The following is a 27,189-nucleotide window of genomic DNA, read 5'->3' as shown; positions in this document are numbered from 1 at the left end:
GTGTGTATGTGCTGGTATAGACTCTGCATTGTGTCAGAGTCAGGTGTGTGTGCATGCGTGTGTGTGTGTGTGCTGGTATAGTTTGTGCATTTATTCACAGTAACATATGCGTGCATGTGTGTGTGTGTGTGTGTGTGCTGGTGTAGACTGAGCATTGAGTCAAAGTGAGCTATGTGTGTGTGCTGGTATAGGCAGTGCATTGAGTCACAGTGAGGTTTGTGTGTGAGTGTGTGTTCAGGTATCGGATGTGAAAAGAGTCACAGTGAGTCATGTATTTGTGTGTGTTTGTGCTGCTATTGGCTGTGCATTGAGTGATAGGGGTGTGTGTGTGTATGTGCTGGGATAGGCTGCACATTGAGTCACAGTGAGGTGTGTGTGTGTGTGAGTGTGTGCTTGTATAGAATGTTCATGGAGTCACAGTTAGCCGTGTGTGTGTGTGTGTGTGTGTGTGTGTGTTTATGTGTCCTGGTATAGAATCTGTAGTGAGTGACAGTGAGCCATGTGTGTGTGCTGGCATAGGCTGTGCATTGAGTTGCAGTGAGCTGTTCTTGTGTGTGTGTGTGTGTGTGTGTGTGTGTGCTGGTATAAGCTCTACACTGAGTCACAGTCACCCGTGTGTGTGTGTACAGGCCATGCATTGAGTCACACTGATGTGTGGGTGTGTGCAGGTGTGCTGGTATATATAGTGCATTGAGTCACAGTGCCGTGTGTGTGTGTATCTGCACGCTGGTATACGGTGTGTATTGAGTCACAGTGAGGGGAGTGTGTGTGTGTGCTGGTATACGTTGTGCATTGAGTCACAGGTATATGTTTGTGTGTGTTGTGCTGGTGCAGGCTGTGCATTGAGTCACAGTGAGGTGTGTGTGTGTGTGTATGTGCTGGTATAGACACTGTATTGAGTCACAGTTAGTTGTGTGTGTGTGTGTGCTGGTATAGTCTTTGCACTGAATCAGAGTGAGCCGTCTGTGTGTGTTTGTATGTGTGTGCAAGTAAGGATGGTGCATTGAATCACAGTGAACAGTGTGTGTGTGTGTGTGTGTGTGTGCAGGGGTGCTAATTTAGGCTATTCTTTGAGTCACAGTGAGCCATGTCTGTGTGTTTCTGCTGGTATAGACTGTGCACGGAGTCACATTGAGCCATGTATGTGTGCGTGTGTTTGTCTGGGTGTAGGCTGTGCATTGAGTCACAGTAGCTGTTTGTGTGTCTGTGCTGGTATAGGCTCTGCATTGAGTCACAGTGAGCTGTGTGTGTTTGTGTGCGCTGGTATAGGCTGAGCATTGAGTCACAGTGAGGTGTGTGTCTGTGTATGTGTGTGTGTGTATGTGTTGTGGTATAGGCTCTGCAATGAGTCTCCATGAGCTGTGAGTGTGTGTTTGAGTGTGTGTGTGTGCTGGTATAGTCTGAGCATTGAGTCACAATGAGGCATGTCTGTGTGCCGGTATAGGCTGTGCATTGAGTTACAAATGTGTGTGTCTGTGTGTGTGTGCAGGTATTGACTGGGCATTGAGCCACATTGAGATGTGTGCATGTGTTTGTGTGTGTGAGTGTGTGCTGGTATAGACTGTGCATTGAGTCACAGGTGTTTGTGTGTGTGTGTGTGTGCTGGAATAGACTGTACATTGAGTCTCAGTCATTCATGTGTGTGTATGTGTGTGTGTGTGCACTGGTATAGGCTGACTTTGAGTCAGAATGAGGTGAATGTGTGTGTGAATCTGCTGGTATATGCTTTGCATTGACTCACAATGAGCTATGGGGGTGTGTGTGTGTGTGTGTGTGCTGGTATAGATTTTACCCTGAGTCACAGGGAGCCGTGAGTGTGCTGGTATAGACTGTGTATTAAGTCTCAGTGAGCTTTTCTTGCGTGTCTGTGGATGTTTGTGTGTGTGTGCTGGTATAGGCTGTGCATTAAGTCTCAGTGAGCTTTTCTTGCGTGTCTCTGGGTGTGTGTGTGTGTGTGCTGGTATAGGCTGTGCACTGACTGTCAGTCCCTCGTGTGTGTGTGTGTGTGTGCAGGTATGGAGGATGCATTGTGTCACAGTCACCCGTGTGTGTGTTTGTGCACGCTGGTATAGGCTGTGCATTCGGTCACAGTTAGGAGTGTTTGTATATGTCTGTACTGGTATAGGCTGAGCATTGAGCCACAGTGAGGTGCGTGTGTTTGTGTGTGTGTGTGCCGTTAGAATCTGTGCATTGAGTCACATTGATTCATGTGTGTGTGTGTGTGTGTGTGTGTGCTGGTATAGACCCTGCATTGAGTCACAGTGAACCGTGTGTGTGTGTGCTGGTATATTCTGAGCATTGAGTCACAGTCAGGTGCATGTGTGTATGTGTTGCTTATAGACTGTGCATTGAGTCACAGTCAGCTGTGTTTTGTGGTTCTGTGTGCTGGTATAGACTGCATTGAATCACATTCAGCCGTGTGTGTGTGTGTACACAGGTATAGACTGTGCATTAAGTCACACTGTGGTGTGTGAGTGTGTGTGCTTGTATAGAATGTTCATGGAGTCAGTGTTTAGCCATGTTTGTGTGTGTGTGTGTGTTTGTGTGTCCTGGTGTAGAATCTGCATTCAGTGACAGTAAGCCATGTGTGTGTGCTTGCATAGGCTGCACATTGAGTCGCAGTGAGCTGTTCTTGTGTGTGTGTGTGTGTGTGTGTGTGTGCTGGTATAGACTGTGCACTGAGTCACAGTCACCCGTGTGTGTGTGTACAGGTTGTGCATTGAGTCACACTGAGGTGTGTGTGAGGGTGTGCTGGTATAGATAGTGCATTGAGTCAGAGTGCCATGTGTGTGTGTCTGCACGCTGGTATAGGCTGTGCAGTGAGTCACAGTGAGGGGTGTGTGTGTCTGTGTGTGCTGCTATATGCTGACCATTGAGTCACAGTGAGGTGTGTGTGCGTGTGTGCTGGTATAGGCTGCGCATTGAGTCATAGGTGTGTGTGTGTGTGTGTGGTTGCAGTCTGCACAATGAAACACAGTGAGGTGAGTGTGTGTGTTGGTATAGACTCTTCATTGAGTCACAGTGAGCCATATGTGTTAGAAGGCATAGGCTGTGCATTGAGTCACAGTGAGCCGTGTGTCTGTGTGCTGGTATAGTCTGAGCATTGAGTCACACTGAGGTGTGTGTGTGTGTGTATGTACTGGTATGGATGGTGCATTGAGTTACACTGAACCGTGTGAGTGTGTATATGTGCTGTTGTAGACTGTGTATTGAGTTATAGTCTGTGTGTGTGTGCTGGTATACACTGTGCATTGCAACACAGCTGTGTGTGTGAGTGTCTGTGTCTCTGTGCTGTTAAAGGTTTTGCCCTAAATCACAGTGAGCCGTCTGTGTCTGTTTTTATGTGTGTGTGTGTCATGTATGGATGGTGCATTGAGTCACAGTGAGCCGTGTGTGTATATGTGTGTGCTGGTACAGGCTGTGCATTGTGTCACAGTGAGGTGTGTGTGTGTGCATGTGTGCTGGTATACATAGTGCATTGAGTCACAATGCCGTGTGGGTGTGTGTGTCAGCACGCTGGTATAGGTTGTGTAATGAGTCACAGTGAGGGTTGTGTGTCTGTGTGTGCTGCTATAGGCAGACCATAGAGTCACAGTGAGGTGTGTGTGTGTGTGTGTGTGCTGGTATATGCTGCGCATTGAGTCACAGGTATGTGTGGGTGTGTGTGTGCTGGTATATGCTGCGCATTGAGTCACAGGTATGTGTGGGTGTGTGTGTGTGGTACAGGCTGCGTGTTGAGTCACAGGTGTGTGTGTGTGTGCTGGTGCAGGCTGTGCATTGAGTCACAGTGAGGTGTATGTGTGTTTGTATGTGCCAGTAAGAATGGTGCATTGAGTTGCACTGAGCCGTGTATGTGTGTATGTGTATGTGCTGGTATAGACTGTGTATTGAGTCACAGTCAGTTGTGTGTGTGTGTGTGCTGGTATAGACTGCATTCAGTCACAACCATGTGTGTGTGAGTGTGTGTGTCTGTGTTCTGTTATAGGCTTTGCACTGAATCACAGTAAGCCGTCTGTGTGTGTTTGTATGTGTGTGCAGGTATGGACGGTGCATTGAATCAGAGTGAGCAGTGTGTTTGTGTGTGTGTGTGTGTGTGCATGGGTGTTAATTTAGGCTGTGCCTTGAGTCACAGTGAGCCATATGTCTGTGTGTTTGTGCTGGTATAGACTGTGCAGTGAGTCACAGTAGGTGTGTGTGTCTGTGCTCATATAGGCTGAGCATTGAGTCACAGTGAGGTGTGTGTCAGCGTATTTGTGTGTGTGTATGTGTTGTGGTATAGGCTCTGCAATGAGTCACCGTGAGCTGTGAGTGTGTGTTTCTGTGTGTGTGTGTGCTGGTATAGGCTGAGCATTGAGTCACAGTTAGACCTGTGTGTGTGCCTTTATAGGCTATGCATTGAGTCACAGAGGTGTGAATGTGTGTGTGTGTGTGTGCAGGTATTGACCGGGCATTGAAACACAATGAGACGTGTGCGTGTGTTTGTGTTTCTGTGTGTGTATCTGCTGGTATGGAAAGAGCATTGAATCACACTGAGCCGTGTCTGTGTGTGTGTGTGTGTGTGCTTGTATAGACCCTGCATTGAGTCACAGTGAGCTGTGTGTGTGTGTGCTGGTATAGTCTGAGCATTGAGTCACAGTGAGGTGCGTGTGTGTATGTGCTGCTTATAGACTGTGCCTTGAGTCACAGTCAGCTGTGTTTTGTGTTTCTGTGTGCTGGTATAGACTGCACTGAGTCACAATCAGCCGTGTGTGTGTGTGTGTGTGCATGCAGGTATAGACTGTGCATTGAGTCACAGTGGGGGGGGGGTGTGTGTGTGTGTGCATGTGTGTGTGCTGTTAGAGACTCTGCATTCAGTCACAGTGAGCCATGTGTGTGTGCTGGCATAAGCTGCTCATTGACTCATAGTGAGCCGTTTGGGAGTGCTCAGGTATAGCCTGAGCATTGAGTCACAGTGAGTTGCATGTGTGTGTGTGTGTGTGCGACTTATAGACTGTGCATGGAATCACAGTCAGGTGTGTTTGTGTGCATGTGTGCTGGTATAGGCTGTGCACTGAGTCACAGTGAGCTCTGTTTGTTTGTGTGGGCTGGTATATGCTGTGCATTGAGTCACACTGAGCCATGCATGTGTGTGTGTGTGTGTGTGTGTGTGTTGGTATAGGCTGAGCATTGAGTCACAGGTTTGTGTGTGTGTGTGCACATATAAAGTTTGTATTGAGCCACAGTGAGCCGAGTGTGTGTATGTGTGTATATGCTGGTATGGATAATGCATTGAGTCACACTGAGCTGGACATGTGTGTGTGTGTATGTGCTGGTATAGACTCTGCATTGTGTCAGAGTCAGGTGTTTGTGCATGCGTGTGTGTGTGTGCTGGTATAGTTTGTGCATTTATTCACAGTAACATATGCGTGCATGTGTGTGTGTGTGTGTGTGCTGGTATAGACTGAGCATTGGGTCAAAGTGAGCTATGTGTGTGTGCCGGTATAGGCAGTGCATTGAGTCACAGTGAGGTTTGTGTGTGAGTGTGTGTTCAGGTATCGGATGTGAAAAGAGTCACAGTGAGTCATGTATTTGTGTGTGTTTGTGCTGCTATTGGCTGTGCATTGAGTGATAGGGGTGTGTGTGTGTGTATGTGCTGGGATAGGCTGCACATTGAGTCACAGTGAGGTGTGTGTGTGTGTGAGTGTGTGCTTGTATATAATGTTCATGGAGTCACAGTTAGCCGTGTGTGTGTGTGTGTGTGTGTTTGTGTGTCCTGGTATAGAATCTGTAGTGAGTGACAGTGAGCCATGTGTGTGTGCTGGCATAGGCTGTGCATTGAGTTGCAGTGAGCTGTTCTTGTGTGTGTGTGTGTGTGTGCTGGTATAAGCTCTGCACTGAGTCACAGTCACCCGTGTGTGTGTGTACATGCCATGCATTGAGTCACACTGATGTGTGGGTGTGTGCAGGTGTGCTGGTATAGATAGTGCATTGAGTCACAGTGCCGTGTGTGTGTGTATCTGCACGCTGGTATAGGGTGTGTATTGAGTCACAGTGAGGGGAGTGTGTGTGTGTGATGGTATACGCTGTGCATTGAGTCACAGGTGTATGTGTGTGTGTGTTGTGCTGGTGCAGGCTGTGCATTGAGTCACAGTGAGGTGTGTGTGTGTGTGTATGTGCTGGTATAGACTCTGTATTGAGTCACAGTCAGTTGTGTGTGTGTGTGTGCTGGTATAGGCTTTGCACTGAATCAGAGTGAGCCGTCTGTGTGTGTTTGTATGTGTGTGCAAGTAAGGATGGTGCATTGAATCACAGTGAACAGTGTGTGTGTGTGTGTGTGTGTGCACGGGTGCTAATTTAGGCTATGCTTTGAGTCACAGTGAGCCATGTCTGTGTGTTTCTGCTGGTATAGACTGTGCACGGAGTCACATTGAGCCATGTATGTGTGCGTGTGTTTGTCTTGGTGTAGGCTGTGCATTGAGTCACAGTAGCTGTTTGTGTGTCTGTGCTGGTATAGGCTATGCATTGAGTCACAGTGAGCTGTGTGTGTTTGTGTGCGCTGGTATAGGCTGAGCATTGAGTCACAGTGAGGTGTGTGTCTGTGTATGTGTGTGTGTGTATGTGTTGTGGTATAGGCTCTGCAATGAGTCTCCATGAGCTGTGAGTGTGTGTTTGAGTGTGTGTGTGTGCTGGTATAGTCTGAGCATTGAGTCACAGTGAGGCATGTCTTTGTGCCGGTATAGGCTGTGCATTGAGTTACAAATGTGTGTGTGTGTGTGTGTGTTTGTGCAGGTATTGACTGGGCATTGAGCCACATTGAGATGTGTGCATGTGTGTGTGTGTGTGAGTGTGTGCTGGTATAGACTGTGCATTGAGTCACAGGTGTTTGTGTGTGTGTGTGTGTGCTGGAATAGACTGTACATTGAGTCTCAGTCAGTCATGTGTGTGTATGTGTGTGTGTGTGCACTGGTATAGGCTGAATTTGAGTCAGAATGAGGTGAATGTGTGTGTGAATCTGCTGGTATATGCTTTGCATTGACTCACAATGAGCTATGGGGGTGTGTGTGTGTGTGTGTGTGTGCTGGTATAGATTTTACCCTGAGTCACAGGGAGCCGTGTGTGTGCTGGTATAGACTGTGCATTAAGTCTCAGTGAGCTTTTCTTGCGTCTCTGTGTGTGTGTGTGTGTGTCCTGGTATAGGCTGTGCACTGACTCACAGTCACTCCTGTGTGTGTGTGTGTGTGCAGGTATGGAGGATGCATTGAGTCACAGTCACCCGTGTGTGTGTTTGTGCACGCTGGTATAGGCTGTGCATTCGGTCACAGTTAGGAGTGTTTGTGTATGTGTATGCTGGTATAGGCTGAGCATTGAGCCACAGTGAGGTGCGTGTGTTTGTGTGTGTGTGTGCCGTTAGAATCTGTGCATTGAGTCACAGTGATTCATGTGTGTGTGTGTGCATGTGTGTGTGCTGGTATAGGCTGTGCATTGAGTCACAGTAACCCGTGTGTGTTTGTGCTGGTATAGACTGTGCATTGAGTCACAGCCATGTGTGTGACTGTGTGTGTGCTGGTATAGACCCTGAATTGAGTCACAGTCAGGTGTGTTTGTGTGTGTCTGTGTGCTGGTATAGACTGTGCATGGAGTCACAGTGTGCCGTGTGTGTGTGTGTGCATGATGGTATAGACTGTGCATTGAGTCACAGTGAGGAGTGTGTGTGTGAGTGCTGGTATAGGCTGTGGACTGAGTCACTTTGACCTGTGTGTGTGTGTGTGTGCAGGTACGGGTGGTGCATTGAGTCACAGTCAGCGATGTGTGTGTGTGTGTGTGTGCTGGTATAGACCCTGCATTGAGTCACAGTGAACCGTGTGTGTGTGTGCTGGTATATTCTGAGCATTGAGTCACAGTCAGGTGCATGTGTGTATGTGTTGCTTATAGACTGTGCATTGAGTCACAGTCAGGTGTGTTTTGTGGTTCTGTGTGCTGGTATAGACTGCATTGAATCACACTCAGCCGTGTGTGTGTGTGTACACAGGTATAGACTGTGCATTAAGTCACACTGGGGTGTGTGTGTGTGTGTGCTTGTATAGAATGTTCATGGAGTCAGTGTTTAGCCATGTTTGTGCGTGTGTGTGTGTTTGTGTGTCCTGGTGTAGAATCTGCATTCAGTGACAGTGAGCCATGTGTGTGTGCTTGCATAGGCTGCACATTGAGTCGCAGTGAGCTGTTCTTGTGTGTGTGTGTGTGTGTTTGTGTGTGTGTGCTGGTATAGACTGTGCACTGAGTCACAGTCACCCGTGTGTGTGTGTACAGGTTGTGCATTGAGTCACACTGAGGTGTGTGTGAGGGTGTGCTGGTATAGATAGTGCATTGAGTCAGAGTGCCATGTGTGTGTGTCCGCACGCTGGTATAGGCTGTGCATTGAGTCACAGTGAGGGGTGTGTGTGTCTGTGTGTGCTGCTATATGCTGACCATTGAGTCACAGTGAGGTGTGTGTGCATGTGTGCTGGTATAGGCTGCGCCTTGAGTCATAGGTGTGTGTGTGTGTCTGCGGTTGCAGTCTGCACATTGAAACACAGTGAGGTGAGTGTGTGTGTTGGTATAGACTCTTCATTGAGTCACAGTGAGCCATATGTGTTAGAAGGCATAGGCTGTGCATTGAGTCACAGTGAGCCGTGTGTCTGTGTGCTGGTATAGTCTGAGCATTGAGTCACACTGAGGTGTGTGTGTGTGTGTGTGTGTGTATGTACTGGTATGGATGGTGCATTGAGTTACACTGAACCGTGTGAGTGTGTATACGTGCTGGTGTAGCACTGTGTATTGAGTTATAGTCTGTGTGTGTGTGCTGGTATAGACTGTGCATTGCAACACAGCTGTGTGTGTGAGTGTCTGTGTCTCTGTGCTGTTAAAGGTTTTGCCCTAAATCACAGTGAGCCGTCTGTGTGTGTTTTTATGTGTGTGTGTTAGTCATGTATGGATGGTGCATTGAGTCACAGTGAGCCGTGTGTGTATATGTGTGTGCTGATACAGGCTGTGCATTGTGTCACAGTGGGGTGTGTGTGTGTGCATGTGTGCTGGTATACATAGTGCATTGAGTCACAATGCCGTGTGGGTGTGTGTGTCAGCACGCTGTTATAGGTTGTGTAATGAGTCACAGTGAGGGTTGTGTGTTTGTGTGTGCTGCTATAGGCAGACCACAGAGTCACAGTGAGGTGTGTGTGTGTGTGTGTGCTGGTATATGCTGCGCATTGAGTCACAGGTATGTGTGGGTGTGTGTGTGTGGTACAGGCTGCGTGTTGAGTCACAGGTGTGTGTGTGTGTGCTGGTGCAGGCTGTGCATTGAGTCACAGTGAGGTGTATGTGTGTTTGTATGTGCCAGTAAGAATGGTGCATTGAGTTGCACTGAGCCGTGTATGTGTGTATGTGTATGTGCTGGTATAGACTGTGTATTGAGTCACAGTCAGTTGTGTGTGTGTGTGTGCTGGTATAGACTGCATTCAGTCACAACCATGTGTGTGTGAGTGTGTGTGTCTGTGTTCTGTTATAGGCTTTGCACTGAATCACAGTAAGCCGTCTGTGTGTGTTTGTATGTGTGTGCAGGTATGGACGGTGCATTGAATCAGAGTGAGCAGTGTGTTTGTGTGTGTGTGTGTGTGTGTGCATGGGTGTTAATTTAGGCTGTGCCTTGAGTCACAGTGAGCCATATGTCTGTGTGTTTGTGCTGGTATAGACTGTGCAGTGAGTCACAGTAGGTGTGTGTGTCTGTGCTCATATAGGCTGAGCATTGAGTCACAGTGAGGTGTGTGTCAGCGTATTTGTGTGTGTGTATGTGTTGTGGTATAGGCTATGCAATGAGTCACCGTGAGCTGTGAGTGTGTGTTTCTGTGTGTGTGTGTGCTGGTATAGGCTGAGCATTGAGTCACAGTTAGACCTGTGTGTGTGCCTTTATAGGCTATGCATTGAGTCACAGAGGTGTGAATGTGTGTGTGTGTGTGTGCAGGTATTGACCGGGCATTGAAACACAATGAGACGTGTGCGTGTGTTTGTGTTTCTGTGTGTGTATCTGCTGGTATGGAAAGAGCATTGAATCACACTGAGCCGTGTCTGTGTGTGTGTGTGTGTGTGCTTGTATAGACCCTGCATTGAGTCACAGTGAGCTGTGTGTGTGTGTGCTGGTATAGTCTGAGCATTGAGTCACAGTGAGGTGCGTGTGTGTATGTGCTGCTTATAGACTGTGCCTTGAGTCACAGTCAGCTGTGTTTTGTGTTTCTGTGTGCTGGTATAGACTGCACTGAGTCACAATCAGCCGTGTGTGTGTGTGTGTGTGCATGCAGGTATAGACTGTGCATTGAGTCACAGTGGGGGGTGTGTGTGTGTGTGCATGTGTGTGTGCTGTTAGAGACTCTGCATTCAGTCACAGTGAGCCATGTGTGTGTGCTGGCATAAGCTGCTCATTGACTCATAGTGAGCCGTTTGGGAGTGCTCAGGTATAGCCTGAGCATTGAGTCACAGTGAGTTGCATGTGTGTGTGTGTGTGTGCGACTTATAGACTGTGCATGGAATCACAGTCAGGTGTGTTTGTGTGCATGTGTGCTGGTATAGGCTGTGCACTGAGTCACAGTGAGCTCTGTTTGTTTGTGTGGGCTGGTATATGCTGTGCATTGAGTCACACTGAGCCATGCATGTGTGTGTGTGTGTGTGTGTGTGTTGGTATAGGCTGAGCATTGAGTCACAGGTTTGTGTGTGTGTGTGCACATATAAAGTTTGTATTGAGCCACAGTGAGCCGAGTGTGTGTATGTGTGTATATGCTGGTATGGATAATGCATTGAGTCACACTGAGCTGGACATGTGTGTGTGTGTATGTGCTGGTATAGACTCTGCATTGTGTCAGAGTCAGGTGTTTGTGCATGCGTGTGTGTGTGTGCTGGTATAGTTTGTGCATTTATTCACAGTAACATATGCGTGCATGTGTGTGTGTGTGTGTGTGCTGGTATAGACTGAGCATTGAGTCAAAGTGAGCTATGTGTGTGTGCCGGTATAGGCAGTGCATTGAGTCACAGTGAGGTTTGTGTGTGAGTGTGTGTTCAGGTATCGGATGTGAAAAGAGTCACAGTGAGTCATGTATTTGTGTGTGTTTGTGCTGCTATTGGCTGTGCATTGAGTGATAGGGGTGTGTGTGTGTGTATGTGCTGGGATAGGCTGCACATTGAGTCACAGTGAGGTGTGTGTGTGTGTGAGTGTGTGCTTGTATATAATGTTCATGGAGTCACAGTTAGCCGTGTGTGTGTGTGTGTGTGTGTTTGTGTGTCCTGGTATAGAATCTGTAGTGAGTGACAGTGAGCCATGTGTGTGTGCTGGCATAGGCTGTGCATTGAGTTGCAGTGAGCTGTTCTTGTGTGTGTGTGTGTGTGTGCTGGTATAAGCTCTGCACTGAGTCACAGTCACCCGTGTGTGTGTGTACATGCCATGCATTGAGTCACACTGATGTGTGGGTGTGTGCAGGTGTGCTGGTATAGATAGTGCATTGAGTCACAGTGCCGTGTGTGTGTGTATCTGCACGCTGGTATAGGGTGTGTATTGAGTCACAGTGAGGGGAGTGTGTGTGTGTGATGGTATACGCTGTGCATTGAGTCACAGGTGTATGTGTGTGTGTGTTGTGCTGGTGCAGGCTGTGCATTGAGTCACAGTGAGGTGTGTGTGTGTGTGTATGTGCTGGTATAGACTCTGTATTGAGTCACAGTCAGTTGTGTGTGTGTGTGTGCTGGTATAGGCTTTGCACTGAATCAGAGTGAGCCGTCTGTGTGTGTTTGTATGTGTGTGCAAGTAAGGATGGTGCATTGAATCACAGTGAACAGTGTGTGTGTGTGTGTGTGTGTGCACGGGTGCTAATTTAGGCTATGCTTTGAGTCACAGTGAGCCATGTCTGTGTGTTTCTGCTGGTATAGACTGTGCACGGAGTCACATTGAGCCATGTATGTGTGCGTGTGTTTGTCTTGGTGTAGGCTGTGCATTGAGTCACAGTAGCTGTTTGTGTGTCTGTGCTGGTATAGGCTATGCATTGAGTCACAGTGAGCTGTGTGTGTTTGTGTGCGCTGGTATAGGCTGAGCATTGAGTCACAGTGAGGTGTGTGTCTGTGTATGTGTGTGTGTGTATGTGTTGTGGTATAGGCTCTGCAATGAGTCTCCATGAGCTGTGAGTGTGTGTTTGAGTGTGTGTGTGTGCTGGTATAGTCTGAGCATTGAGTCACAGTGAGGCATGTCTTTGTGCCGGTATAGGCTGTGCATTGAGTTACAAATGTGTGTGTGTGTGTGTGTGCAGGTATTGACTGGGCATTGAGCCACATTGAGATGTGTGCATGTGTGTGTGTGTGTGAGTGTGTGCTGGTATAGACTGTGCATTGAGTCACAGGTGTTTGTGTGTGTGTGTGTGTGCTGGAATAGACTGTACATTGAGTCTCAGTCAGTCATGTGTGTGTATGTGTGTGTGTGTGCACTGGTATAGGCTGAATTTGAGTCAGAATGAGGTGAATGTGTGTGTGAATCTGCTGGTATATGCTTTGCATTGACTCACAATGAGCTATGGGGGTGTGTGTGTGTGTGTGTGTGTGCTGGTATAGATTTTACCCTGAGTCACAGGGAGCCGTGTGTGTGCTGGTATAGACTGTGCATTAAGTCTCAGTGAGCTTTTCTTGCGTCTCTGTGTGTGTGTGTGTGTGTCCTGGTATAGGCTGTGCACTGACTCACAGTCACTCCTGTGTGTGTGTGTGTGTGCAGGTATGGAGGATGCATTGAGTCACAGTCACCCGTGTGTGTGTTTGTGCACGCTGGTATAGGCTGTGCATTCGGTCACAGTTAGGAGTGTTTGTGTATGTGTATGCTGGTATAGGCTGAGCATTGAGCCACAGTGAGGTGCGTGTGTTTGTGTGTGTGTGTGCCGTTAGAATCTGTGCATTGAGTCACAGTGATTCATGTGTGTGTGTGTGCATGTGTGTGTGCTGGTATAGGCTGTGCATTGAGTCACAGTAACCCGTGTGTGTTTGTGCTGGTATAGACTGTGCATTGAGTCACAGCCATGTGTGTGACTGTGTGTGTGCTGGTATAGACCCTGAATTGAGTCACAGTCAGGTGTGTTTGTGTGTGTCTGTGTGCTGGTATAGACTGTGCATGGAGTCACAGTGTGCCGTGTGTGTGTGTGTGCATGATGGTATAGACTGTGCATTGAGTCACAGTGAGGAGTGTGTGTGTGAGTGCTGGTATAGGCTGTGGACTGAGTCACTTTGACCTGTGTGTGTGTGTGTGTGCAGGTACGGGTGGTGCATTGAGTCACAGTCAGCGATGTGTGTGTGTGTGTGTGTGCTGGTATAGACCCTGCATTGAGTCACAGTGAACCGTGTGTGTGTGTGCTGGTATATTCTGAGCATTGAGTCACAGTCAGGTGCATGTGTGTATGTGTTGCTTATAGACTGTGCATTGAGTCACAGTCAGGTGTGTTTTGTGGTTCTGTGTGCTGGTATAGACTGCATTGAATCACACTCAGCCGTGTGTGTGTGTGTACACAGGTATAGACTGTGCATTAAGTCACACTGGGGTGTGTGTGTGTGTGTGCTTGTATAGAATGTTCATGGAGTCAGTGTTTAGCCATGTTTGTGCGTGTGTGTGTGTTTGTGTGTCCTGGTGTAGAATCTGCATTCAGTGACAGTGAGCCATGTGTGTGTGCTTGCATAGGCTGCACATTGAGTCGCAGTGAGCTGTTCTTGTGTGTGTGTGTGTGTGTTTGTGTGTGTGTGCTGGTATAGACTGTGCACTGAGTCACAGTCACCCGTGTGTGTGTGTACAGGTTGTGCATTGAGTCACACTGAGGTGTGTGTGAGGGTGTGCTGGTATAGATAGTGCATTGAGTCAGAGTGCCATGTGTGTGTGTCCGCACGCTGGTATAGGCTGTGCATTGAGTCACAGTGAGGGGTGTGTGTGTCTGTGTGTGCTGCTATATGCTGACCATTGAGTCACAGTGAGGTGTGTGTGCATGTGTGCTGGTATAGGCTGCGCCTTGAGTCATAGGTGTGTGTGTGTGTCTGCGGTTGCAGTCTGCACATTGAAACACAGTGAGGTGAGTGTGTGTGTTGGTATAGACTCTTCATTGAGTCACAGTGAGCCATATGTGTTAGAAGGCATAGGCTGTGCATTGAGTCACAGTGAGCCGTGTGTCTGTGTGCTGGTATAGTCTGAGCATTGAGTCACACTGAGGTGTGTGTGTGTGTGTGTGTGTGTATGTACTGGTATGGATGGTGCATTGAGTTACACTGAACCGTGTGAGTGTGTATACGTGCTGGTGTAGCACTGTGTATTGAGTTATAGTCTGTGTGTGTGTGCTGGTATAGACTGTGCATTGCAACACAGCTGTGTGTGTGAGTGTCTGTGTCTCTGTGCTGTTAAAGGTTTTGCCCTAAATCACAGTGAGCCGTCTGTGTGTGTTTTTATGTGTGTGTGTTAGTCATGTATGGATGGTGCATTGAGTCACAGTGAGCCGTGTGTGTATATGTGTGTGCTGATACAGGCTGTGCATTGTGTCACAGTGGGGTGTGTGTGTGTGCATGTGTGCTGGTATACATAGTGCATTGAGTCACAATGCCGTGTGGGTGTGTGTGTCAGCACGCTGTTATAGGTTGTGTAATGAGTCACAGTGAGGGTTGTGTGTTTGTGTGTGCTGCTATAGGCAGACCACAGAGTCACAGTGAGGTGTGTGTGTGTGTGTGTGCTGGTATATGCTGCGCATTGAGTCACAGGTATGTGTGGGTGTGTGTGTGTGGTACAGGCTGCGTGTTGAGTCACAGGTGTGTGTGTGTGTGCTGGTGCAGGCTGTGCATTGAGTCACAGTGAGGTGTATGTGTGTTTGTATGTGCCAGTAAGAATGGTGCATTGAGTTGCACTGAGCCGTGTATGTGTGTATGTGTATGTGCTGGTATAGACTGTGTATTGAGTCACAGTCAGTTGTGTGTGTGTGTGTGCTGGTATAGACTGCATTGAGTCACAACCATGTGTGTGTGAGTGTGTGTGTCTGTGTGCTGTTATAGGCTTTGCCCTGAATCACAGTGAGACGTCTTTGTGTGTTTTTATGTGTGTGTGTGCAGTTATGGACGGTGCATTGAGTCACAGTTTGCCGTGTGTGTGTATGTGTGTGCTGGTACAGGCTATGCATTGAGTCACACTGAGGTGTGTGTATGTGCATGTGTGCTGGTATAGATAGTGCATTGAGTCACAGTGTCGTGTGTGTGTGTGTGTCTGTAAGCTGGTATAGGCTGTGTATTGAGTCACAGTGAGGGGTGTGTGTGTCTGTGTGTGCTACTATAGGCTGACCATTGAGTCACAGTGATGTGTGTGTGTGTGTGTGCTGGTATAGGCTGCTCATTGAGTCACAGTGAGGTGTGTGTGTGTTTGTATGTGCTGGTATGGACAGTACATTGAGTTGCACTGAGCCGTGTATAGACTGTGTGTTGAGTCACAGTCAGGTGTGTGTGTGTGTGAGTGTGCTGGAATAGACTGTGCAATTAGTCACAGTTGTGTGTGTGTGAGTGTGTGTGTCTGTGTGCTGTTATAGGCTTTGTACTGAGTCACAGTGAGCCTTCTGTGTGTGTTTGTATGTGTGTGCAGTTTTGGATGGTTCATTGAATCACAGTGAGCAATGTGTGTGTCTGTGTGCTTGTATAGACCCTGAATTGTGTCACAGTCAGGTGTGTTTGCATGTGTCTGTGTGCAGGTATAGTCAGTGCATTAAGTCACAATCAGCCATGTGTGTGTTTGTTTGTACACAATGGTATAGACTGTGCATTGGGTCACAGTGAGGTGTGAGTGTGAGTGTGAGTGCTGGTATTGCCTGAAAACTGAGTCACATTGAGCCTTGTGTGTGTGTGTGTGTGTGTTTGTGTGGTGCTGGCATAGTCTGTGCACTGAGTCACAGTCAGGTGTGTTTCTGTGTGTGTGTGTGCTGGTATAGACTGTGCATTGAGTCAGAGTAAGCCATGTGTGTATGTGTGTCCTGGTATAGTCTGGGCATTGAGTCACACTGAGGTGTGTGTGTGTGTGTATGTGCTGGTATGGATAGTGCATTAAGTTACTCTGAGCCGTGTGTGTGTGTGTATGTGCTGCTATAGACTGTGCATTGTGTCACAGCTGTGTTTGTGTGAGTGTGTATGTCCGTGTGCTGTTATAGGCTTTGCCCTGAATCACAGTGAGACGTCTTTGTGTGTTTTTATGTGTGTGTGTGCAGTTATGGACGGTGCATTGAGTCACAGTTTGCCGTGTGTGTGTATGTGTGTGCTGGTACAGGCTATGCATTGAGTCACACTGAGGTGTGTGTATGTGCATGTGTGCTGGTATAGATAGTGCATTGAGTCACAGTGCCGTGTGTGTGTGTGTCTGTAAGCTGGTATAGGCTGTATATTGAGTCACAATGAGGGATATGTGTGTCTGTGTGTGCTACTATAGGCTGACCATTGAGTCGCAGTGATGTGTGTGTGTGTGTGTGCTGGTATAGGCTGCTCATTGAGTCACAGTGAGGTGTGTGTGTGTTTGTATGTGCTGGTATGGACAGTACATTGAGTTGCACTGAGCCGTGTATAGACTGTGTGTTGAGTCACAGTCAGGTGTGTGTGTGTGTGTGCTGCTTATAGACTGTGCATTGAGTCAGAGTCAGGTGTGTTTGTGTGTGTGTGTGTGTTGGTGTAAGCTGTGCAGTGAGTCACAGTTAGCTGTGTTTGTTTGTGTGTGCTTGTATAGGCTGTGCATGGAGTCACAGTGAGGTGTGCGTGTGTGTGTGTGTGTGCTGGTATAGACTGGGCCTTGACTCACAGTGAGCTGTTCATTTGTGTGTGTGTGTCTGCTGTTTGAGCCTGTGCATTGAGTCACAGAGAGCCATATGTGTTTGAGTGTACGCGAGTGTGCTGGTACAGGCTGTGCATTGAGTCACAGTGGACCGCATTTGTGTGTGCAGGTATAGACTGTGAATTGAGTCACAGTCAACTGTGCGTGTTTGAGTATATGTGCTGCTACAGGATGAGTACTGAGACACAGGTGTGTGTGTCTGTTGATATAGGCTATGGACTGAGTCACATTGAGCCGTGTGTGTGTGTGTTTTTCTATTTGGAAGTATGGACGGTGCATTGAGTCACAGGGAGCCGTGTGTGTGTGTGTGTCTGTCCTAGTATAGGCTATGCATTGAGTCACAGTGAGCTGATTTTTTTGTGCATGCTGGTATAGGCTGCACATTTAGTGACAGTTAGGTGTGTGTCTGTGTATGTGTATGTGTGTATGTGTTCTGGTATAGGCTCTACTATGAGTCCCCTTGAGCTGTATGTGTGTCTTTGTGTGTGTGTGTTGGTATAGGCTGAGAATTGAGTTACAGTGAGGTGTGTGTGTGTGCCAGTATACGCTGTGCATTGAGTCACAGATGTGTATGTGTGTGTGCAGGTATAGGCTGCGCATTGAGCCACAGTGAAAAGTGTGTGTGTGTGTGTGTGTATGTCCTGTTATGGAAAGTGCATTGAGTCACAATGAGCCGTGTGTGTGTGTGTGAGTGTTTATGTGTGCAGGTAAACGCTGTGAATTGAGTCACACTGGGCCGTGTGTGTGTTTGAGTGTGCCGTTATAGGTTGTGCATTGACTCACAGGGATGGGTGTGTGTGTGCATGCTGGGAAAAGCTTTGCATTGAGTCAGAGTGAACAGTGTGTGTGTGTGTGTGTGTGTGTGCTGGTACAGACTTTGCACTGAATCTCAGGGAGCTGTGTGTGTGCGCTTGTATAGACTGTACATTGAGTCCCAGTGAGCTTTTCTTCTGGGTGTGTCTGTGTGTGTGCTGGCATAGGCTGTGCACTGAGTCACAGTCACTCATGCATGTGGACGTGTGTGTGTGTGCAGATATCGAGGGTGCATTGAGTCACAGTCACCCATGTGTGTGTGTGTGTGTGTGTGCACACTGGTCTAGACTGTGCATTCAGTCACAGTTAGGAGTGTTTGTGTATGTGTGTGCCGGTGTAGGCTGAGCATTGAGCCACAGTGAGAGGTGTATGTGTGTGTGTGGCATTGGAGTCTGTGCATTGAGTCACAGTGAGCGGTGTGTGTGTGTGTGCATGCGTGTGTGCTTGTATAGGCTGTGCATTGAGTCACAGTGACCCGCGTGTGTTTGTTCTAGTATAGACTATTCATTGAGTCTCAGAAATGCGTGTCCGTGTGTGTGTGCTGGTATAGACGCTGCATTGAGTCACAGTGAGCCGTGTGTGTGTGTGCTGGTATAGTCTGAGCACTGAGTCACAGTGAGGTGCGGGTGTGTATGTGCTGCTTATAGACTGTGCATTGCATCACAGTCAGCTGTGTTTTGTGGTTCTGTGTGCTGGTATAGACTGCACTGAGTCAGAGTCAGCTGTGTGTGTGTGTGTGTTTGTGCACTCAGGTATAGCCTGTGTATTGAGTAACAGTGGTGTGTGTGTCTGCATGTGTGCATGCTGGTATAGACTCTACATTGAGTCACAGAGAGCCATGTGTGTGTGCTGGCATAAGCTGTGCATTGAGTCATAGTGAGGCGTGTGGGGTTGCACAGGTATAGCCTGAGCATTTTGTCACAGTGAGTTACGTGTGTGTTTGTGTATGTGATACTTATAGACTGTGCATTGAGTCACAGTCAGGTGTGTTTGTGTGTGTGTGTGCTGGTATAACTGTGCATTGAGTCACAGTCAACTACGTGTGTGTGTGTGTGTGTGTGTGTGTATACTGGTATATGCTGTGCATGCACTCACAGTGAGGGGTGTGTGTGTGTGTGTGTATGCTGGTATAATCTGAGCATTGAGTCACAGTGAGCTGTGTGTGTGTGTATGTTTGTGCTGTTGGAGACTGCATTGAGTCACAGTGAGCCATATGTTTTTGTGCATGCCTGTGTGCTGGTGTAGGGTGCGCATTGAATCAAATTGACCCATGCTTGTTTGTGCTAGTATCGACTGTGCATCGAGTCACAATTAGCCATGTGTCATGTGTGTGTGTTTGTGTGTGTGTGTGTGCTGGTATAGGCTGAACAGTGAGTCATACTCATGTGTGTGTGAGTGTGGTGGTATCAGCTTTGCATTGAGTCACAGTGAGGGTTGCATGTGTCTGTGTGTGTGTACTACTATTATCTGAGCATTGAGTCACAGTGAGGTCTGTGTGTGTGTGAACAGGTGGTAATTTAGGCTGGGCATTGAGTCACAGTGCACCATGTGTGTTTGTTTTTGTGCTGGTATAGACTATGCACTGAGTCACTTTGAGCCGTGTGTGTGTGTGTTTTTCCTTGAATAGGCTGTCCATTGAGTCACAGTGAGCTGTGTGTGTATGTGTGTGCTGGTATAGGCTGAGCATTGAGTCACAGTGAGCTGTGTTTGTGTGTCTGTGCTGGTATAGGCTGCACATTGAGTCACAGTGAGGTTTGTGTGTGTGTGTGTGAGCACTGGTACAGGCTGTGCATTGAGTCAAAGGTGTGTGTGTGTGTGTTTGCTGGTGCAGGCTGCGCATTGAATCACAGTGAGCTGTGTGTGTGTGTGTGTGCTGGTATAGACCATGCACTGAGTCACAGTGAGCCGTGTGTGTGTGTGCTGTTATAGTCTGAGCATTGAGTCATAGTGAGGTGCATGTGTGTGTGTGCATGTGCTGTTATGGATGGTGCATTGAGTTACACTGAGAAAAACGTGTGTGTGTGTGTGTGTATGTGCTCATATAGACAGTGCATTGAGTCATAGTCAGGTGTGTTTGTGTGTGTGTATATTCAGGTATAGGCTGGGCATTGAGTCACAGTCACCATGTGTGTGATGTGTGTGCATGCTGGTATAGGCTGTTCATTTAGTCACAGAGAGGAATGTGTGTCTGTGTTTGCTGGTATAGGCTGACCATTGAGTCACAGTGAGGTGTGTGTGTGTGTGTGAACTTACTGGTATAGGCTTTGCATTGAGTCACAGTGAGCTGTTTGTGTTTGAGTGTGTGTATGTGTGTGTGTGTGCGGGTATAGGCTGTGTATTGACTCACAGTGAGCCTTGTGTGTTTCTCTGTGTGTGTGAGCATGCTAGCATAGACTGTGCACTGAGTTACAGGGAGCCGTGTGTGTGTGTGCTGGTATAGACTGTGCATTGAGTCCCAGTCAGGTGTGTTTTTGTGCATGTGTGTGCTGGTATAGACTATGCATTGATTAACAGTCAACTGTGTGTGTGTGTGTGTGTGTGTGCATTCTCGCTGTTATAGGCAGTGCATTGAGTCACAGTAAGGGGTGTGTGTGTTTGTGGGCTGGTATAGGCAGACCAATGAGTGACAGTGAGGTCATTGTGTGTGTGTGTGTTGGCATAGGCTTGAGGAACAGTGAGATGTTTGTGAGTGCGTGTGTGCTGGTATAGAGTGTGCACTGAGACACAGAGAGCTGTGTGTGTGTGTGTGTGTGTCCCGGTATAGACATTTCATTGAGTCACATTGAGCCGTGTGTGTGTGTGTGTTTGTGTGGGTGTAGGTACGGATGGTGCATTGAGTCACAGTGACCTGTGTGTGTGTGTGTGTACATATGTGTGTGCTGGTATACGATGTGCATTGAGTGTCAGTGAGGGGTGTCTGCATCTGAATGTGATGGCATAGGCTGTGCATTGAGTCACAGTGAACCTCGTTTGTCTGTGCTGGTATAGTCTGAGCATTCAGTCACATAATGGTGTGTGTGTGCATGCATGTGTGTGTGTGTGTGCATGTGTGTTTGTGTGTGTGATGGTATGGACAGTGCATTCAGTCACCCTAAGCCATGCATGTGTGTGTGTGTCTATGAACTGCTGTAGGCTGAGCATTGAGTCACAGTTAGGTGTGTGTGTGTGTGTTCTGGTATAGGCTGTTCACAGAGGCACACTGAGCTGTCACTGGTGTGTGCGTGTGTGTGTGTGTGCAGGCAGGTATGGGTGGTGCATTTAGTCACAGTGAGCCGAGTGTGTCTGTGTGTGCTGGCATAGGCTGTGCATTGATTTACAGTGAGCCGTGTGTGTGGGGGGGGTATGGGTGCTGGTATAGGTTGTGAATTCAGTCACAGTGAGGTGTCTGTGTGTGAGTGTGTGTGCGTGCTGGTATAGGCTGTGCATTGAGTCACTTTGAGGTGGGTGTGTTTGTGTGTGCTGCTATAGACTCTACATTGAGTTACAGTGAGGTGCGTGTGTGTGTGTGTATGTGCTGGTATGGAAACTGCATTGAGTCACACTGAGCCGTGTTTTTGTGTGTGTATGTGTGTGTTGGTATAGACTGTGCATTGAGTCACAGGTGTGTTTGTGTGTGTGTGTGAGTGCTGCTATAGACTGTACATTGAGTCACAGTAAGCTGTGTGTGTGTGTGTGTGTGTGTGTACTGGTATAGGCTGAGTTTGAGTAAGAATGAGGTGTGTGTGTGTGTGTGTGCATATGCTGGTATAACCTAGGCATTGAGTCACAATGAGCTGTGTGTGTGTGTTGGTATAGACTTTACACTTAGTCACAGGGAGCCATGTGTGCTGGTGTACACTGTGCATTGGGTCCCAGTAAGCTGTTCTTATGTGTGTGTGTGTGTGTGTGTGTGTGTGTGTTGGTTTAGGCTGTGCATTGAGTCACACTGAGGTATATGTGTGGGTGTGCTGTTATAGATAGTGCATTGAGTCACAATGTCGTGTGTGTGTGTGTGTGTCTTCACACTGGTATAAGCTGTGTATTGAGTCACAGTGAGAGGTGTGTTTGTGTGTGCTGCTATAGGCTGACCATTGAGTCACAGTGAGGGGTGTGTGCGTACTGGTATATGCTGCACATTGAGTGACAGGTATTTGTGGGTGTGTGTGTGCTGGTACAGGCTGCGCATTGAGTCACAGGTGTGTGTGTGTGTGTGTGTCCTGGTGCAGGCTATGCATTGAGTCACAGTGAGGTGGGTGTGTGTGCTTGTGCTGGTATGGACAGTGCATTGAGTTAAACTGAGCAGTGTATGTGTGTATGTGTATGTGCTGGCATAGACTGTATATTGAATAACAATCAGGTGTGTGTGTGTGTGTGTGCTGGTATAGACTGTGCAAAGAGTCACAGTCATGTGTGTGTGTCTGTGTGTCTGTATGCTGTTATAGGCTTTGCACTGAATCCCAGTGAGCCATCTGTGTGTGTTTGTATGTGTGTGCAGGTATGGACGGTGCATTGAATCACAGTGAGCAGTGTGTGTGTGTGTGTGTGTGTGTGTGCACGGGTGCTAATTTAGGCTGTGCATTGGGTCGCAGTGAGCTGTGTGTGTGTGTTTGTGCTGATATAAACTGTGCACTGAGTCACACTGAGCCATCTGTGTGTGTGTGTTTGACGTGGTGTAGGCTGTGCATTAAGCCACAGTACCTGTGTGTGTCTCTGTGCTGGTATAGGCTATCCATTGAGTCACAGTGAGATGTGTGTGTTTGTGTGTGCTGGTATAGACTGTGCATTGAGTCACAGCCATGCGTGTGAGTATGTGTGTGCTGGTATAGACCCTGAATTGAGTCACAGTCAGGTGTGTTTGTGTGTGTCTGTGTGCTGGTATAGACTGTGCATGGAGTCACAGTGAGCCGTGTGTGTGTGTCTGTGCACGACGGTATAGGCTGAGCATTGAGTCACAGTGGGGTGTGTGTGTGTGTGTGTGTGCCGGTTTAGGCTGTGCATGGAGTCACAGATGTGTGTGTGTGTGTGTGTATGTGCTGGTATGGAAAGTGCATTGAGTCACCCTGAGCCATAAGTGTGTGTGTGTGTGTTGGTATAGAATGTGCATTGAGTCACTGGTGTGTTTGTGTGTGTGTGTGTGTTCTGGTGTAGAATGTACATTGAGTCACACACTGGTATAGGCTGACTTTGAGCCAGAGTGAGCTATGTGTGTGTGTGTGCATGTGCTGGTATAAGCTTAGCATTGAGTCACAATGAGCTTCTGTGTGTGTGTGTGTGTGTGTGTGTGTGTTGGTATAGACTTTGCACTGAATCACAGGGAGCCATATGTGTATGCTGGTATAGACTGTGCATTGAGTCCCAGTGACCTGTTCTTGTGTGTGTGTGTGTGAGTGTGTGTGTGCTGGTATAGGCTCTGCACTGAGTCACATTCACCTGTGTGTGTGTGTGTGTGCACGCTGGTATAGGCTGTTCATTCAGTCACAGTTAGGGGTGTGTGTGTATGTGTGTGCTGGTATAGACTGAACATTGAGCCACAGTGAGGTGTGTGTGCATGTGTGTGTGTTCCATTAGAGTCTGTGCATTGAGTCACAGTGATTCATGTGTGTGTGTGTGCATGCGTGTATGCTAGTATAGGCTGTGCATTGAGTCACAGCCATGCGTGTTTGTGTGTGTGCTGGTATAGACCCTGAATTGAGTCACAGTCAGGTGTGTTTGTGTGTGTCTCTGTGCAGGTATAGTCTGTGCACTGAGTCACAGTTCGCCGTGTGTCTGTGTGTATGCACAATGGTATATACTGTGCATTGAATCACAATGAGGTGTGTGTGTGTGTGTGAGTGCTGGTATAGCCTGAGGACTGAGTCACATTGAGCCTTGTGTGTGTGTGTGTTTGTGCAGATACGGATGGTGCATTGAGTCACAGTCAGTCGTGTGTGTGTGTGTGCACACTGGTTTAGGCTGTGCATTCACTCACCATTATGGGTGTGTGTGTCTCTGTGTGCTGCTATAGGCTGATCATTGAGCCACAGTGAGGTGTGTGTGTGTGTCTGTGTGCAGTAAAAGCCTGTGTGCCATTAAAGTCTGTGCATTGAGTCACAGTGATTCATGTGTGTGTGTGCATGCGTGTGTGCTGGTATAGGCTGTGCATTCTGTCACAGTGACCCGCCTGGGTTTATGCTAGTATAGACTGTGCATTGAGTCACAGCCAGAAATGCGAGTGCATGTGTGTGTGTGCTGGTATAGACCCTGCATTGACTCACAGTGAGCCGTGTGTGTGTGTGCTGGTATAGTCTGAGCATTGAGTCACAATGAGGTGCGGTTGTGTATGTGCTGCTTATAGACTGTGCATTGAGTCACAGTCAGCTGTGTTTTGTGGTTCTGTGTGCTGGTACAGACTGCACTGAGTCACAATCAGCCGTGTGTGTGTGCATGTGTGCATGCTGCTATAGACTCTGCATTGAGTCACAGTGAGCCATGTGTGTGTGCTGGCATAAGCTGTGCATTGAGTCATAGTGAGCTCTGTGGGGGTGCGCAGGTATAGCCTGAGCCTTGAGTCACAGTGAGTTGCATGTGTGTGTGTGTATGTGTTACTTATAGACTGTGCATGGAGTCACAGTCAGGTGTGTTTGTGTGTGTGTGTGTTGGTATAGGCTGTGTACTGAGTCACCGAGAGCTGTGTTTGTTTGTGTGGGCTGGTATAGGCTGTGCAATGAGTCACACTGAGCCATGTGTGTGTGTGTGTGTGTGTGTGCTGGTATAGGCTGAGCATTGAGTCACACTGAGGGATGTGTGTGTGTGTGTGTGCTGGTATACACTGTGCGATGAGTATAGTTGTGTGTGTGTGAGTGTGTGTGCCTGTGTGCTGTTACAGGCTTTGCACTGAATCACAGTGAGCCATCTGTGTTTGTTTGTATGTGTGTGCAGGTATGGATGGTTCATTGAATCACAGTGAGCAGTGTGTGTGTGTGTGTGCACGAGTGCTAAATTAGGCTGTGCATTGGGTCACAGTGAATCGTGTGTGTGTGTTTCTGCTGATATAGACTGTGCACTGAGTCACACTGAGCCGTGTGTGTGTCTGTGTGTGTGTGTTTGATCTGGTGTAGTCTGTGCATTGAGTCACAGTAGCTGCGTGTGTGTCTGTGCTGGTATACGTTATCCATTGAGTCATAGTGAGATGTGTGTGTTTGTGTGTGTTGGTATAGGCTGAGCATTGAGTCACAGTGAGGTGTGTGTGTGTGTGTGCTGGTATAGGCTGTGCATTGGGTCACACTGAGGTGTGTGTGTGGGTGTGCTGGTATAGATAGTGCATTGAGTCAAAGTGCTGTGTGTGTGTGTTTCTGCACGCTGGTATAGGCTGTGTGTTCAGTCACAGGGCGGGTTGTGTGTGTCTGTGTGTGCTGCTATTGGCTGACCATTGAGTCACAGTGAGGGGTGTGTGTGTGTGTGCTGGTATATTCTGCGCATTGAGTCACAGGTATGTGTGGGTGTGTGGGTGCTAGTACAGGCTGCACATTGAGTCACGTGTGTGTGTGTGTGTGTGTGTGTGCTGGTGCAGGCTGCGCATTGAGTCACAGTGAGGTGGGTGTGTGTGCTTGTGCTGGTATGGACGGTGCATTGAGTTAAACTGAGCAGTGTATGTGTGTGTGTGTATGTGCTGGTATAGACTGTATTGAGTCACAGTCAGGTGTGTGTGTGTGCTGGTTTGGACTGCATTGAGTCACAGTCGTGTGTGTGTGAGTGTGTGTGTCTGTGTGCTGTTACAGGCTTTGCACTCAATCACAGTGAGCTGTCTGTGTGTTTCTATGTGTGTGCAGGTATGGACGGTGCACTGAATCACAGTGAGCAGTGTGTGTTTGTGTGTGTGCACGGGTACTAATTTAGACTACGCCTTGAGTCACACTGACCCATGTGTGTGTGTGTGTGTGTGCTGGTATAGACTGTGCACTGAGTCACACTGAGCCATGTATGTGTGCGTGTGTTTGTCTTGGTGTAGGCTGTGCATTGAGTCACAGTAGCTGTTTGTGTGTCTGTGCTGGTATAGGCTATGCATTGAGTCAGAGTCAGCTGTGTGTGTTTGTGTGCCTTGCTATAGGCTGAGCATTGTGTCACAGTGAGGTGTGTGTCTGCGTATGTGTGTGTGTGTATGTGTTGTGGTATAGGCTCTGCAATGAGTCACCGTGAGCTGCGAGTGTGTGTTTCTGTGTGTGTGTGTGCTGGTATAGGCTATGCATTGAGCCACAGATGTGTGTATGTGTGTGTGTGTGTGTGTGCAGGTATTGACTGGGCATTGAGCCACAGTGAGACATGTGCATGTGTTTGTGTTTCTGTGTTTGCATGTGCTGGTATGGAAAGAGCATTGAGTCACACTGAGCCGTGTCTGTGTGTGTGTGTGTGTGTGTGTTTGCTGGTATAGACTGTGCATTGAGTCACAGGTGTTTGTGTGTTGTGTATGTGTGTGCTGGGATAGACTGTACATTGAGTCACAGTCTGCTGTGTGTGTGTGTGTTTGCACTGCTATAGGCTGCCTTTGAGTCAGAATGAGGTGTGTGTGTGTGCATGTGCTGTTATATGGTTTGCATTGAGTCACAATGAGCTGTGTGTGTGTGTGTGTTTGTGTTGGTATAGCCTTTGGTCTGAGTCACTGGGAGCCATGTGTGTGTGCTGGTATAGACTGTGCATTGAGTCCCAGTGAGATTTTCTTGTGTGTGTGTGTGTGTGTGTGTGTGTTTGCTGGTATAGGCTGTGCACTGTGTCACAGTCACTTGTGTGTGTGTGTGTGTTTGTGTGCAGGTATGAAGGGTGCATTAAGTCACAGTCACCCGTGTGTGTGTGCGCACGCTGGTATAGGCTGTGCATTCAGTCACAGTTAGGACTGTTTGTGTAATTGTGTGCTGGTATAGGATGAGCATTGAGCCACAGTGAGGTGTGTGTGTGTGAGTGTGTGTGCCCTTAGAGTCTGTACATTGAGTCACAGTGATTCATGTGTGTGTGTGTGTGCATGTGTGTGTGCTGGTATAGGCTGTGCATTGACTCATAGTAACCCGCGTGTGTTTGTGCTGGTATAGACTGTGCATTGAGTCACAGCCATGCGTGTGAGTGTGTGTGTGCTGGTATAGACCCAGAATTGAGTCACAGTCAGGTGTGTTTGTGTGTGTCGGTGTGCTGGTATAGACTATGCATGGAGTCACAGTGAGCCGTGTGTGTGTGTGTGTGTGTGTGCATGATGGTATACACTGTGCATTGAGTCACAGTGAGGTGTGTGTGTGTTTGTATGTGCTGGTATGGATGGTACATTGAGTTGCACTGAGCCGTATATAGACAGTGTGTTGAGTCACAGTCAGGTGTGTGTGTGTGTGTGTGTGTGCTGGTATAGACTGTGCATTGAGTCACAGTTTGCCGTGTGTGTGTATGTGTGTGCTGGTACAGGTTATGCATTGAGTCACACTGAGGTGTGTGTATGTGCATGTGTGCTGGTATAGATAGTGCATTGAGTCACCGTGCCGTGTGTGTGTGTGCGTCTGTAAGCTGGTATAGGCTGTGTATTTAGTCAC

This window comes from Balaenoptera physalus (genome assembly GCF_965194825.1).
Source record: "Balaenoptera physalus genome assembly, chromosome: Y".
In the NCBI taxonomy this organism is placed as follows: domain Eukaryota; kingdom Metazoa; phylum Chordata; class Mammalia; order Artiodactyla; family Balaenopteridae; genus Balaenoptera; species Balaenoptera physalus.
The sequence above is the reverse complement of the archived record's forward strand: the minus strand, read 5'-3'. Positions refer to the sequence as shown.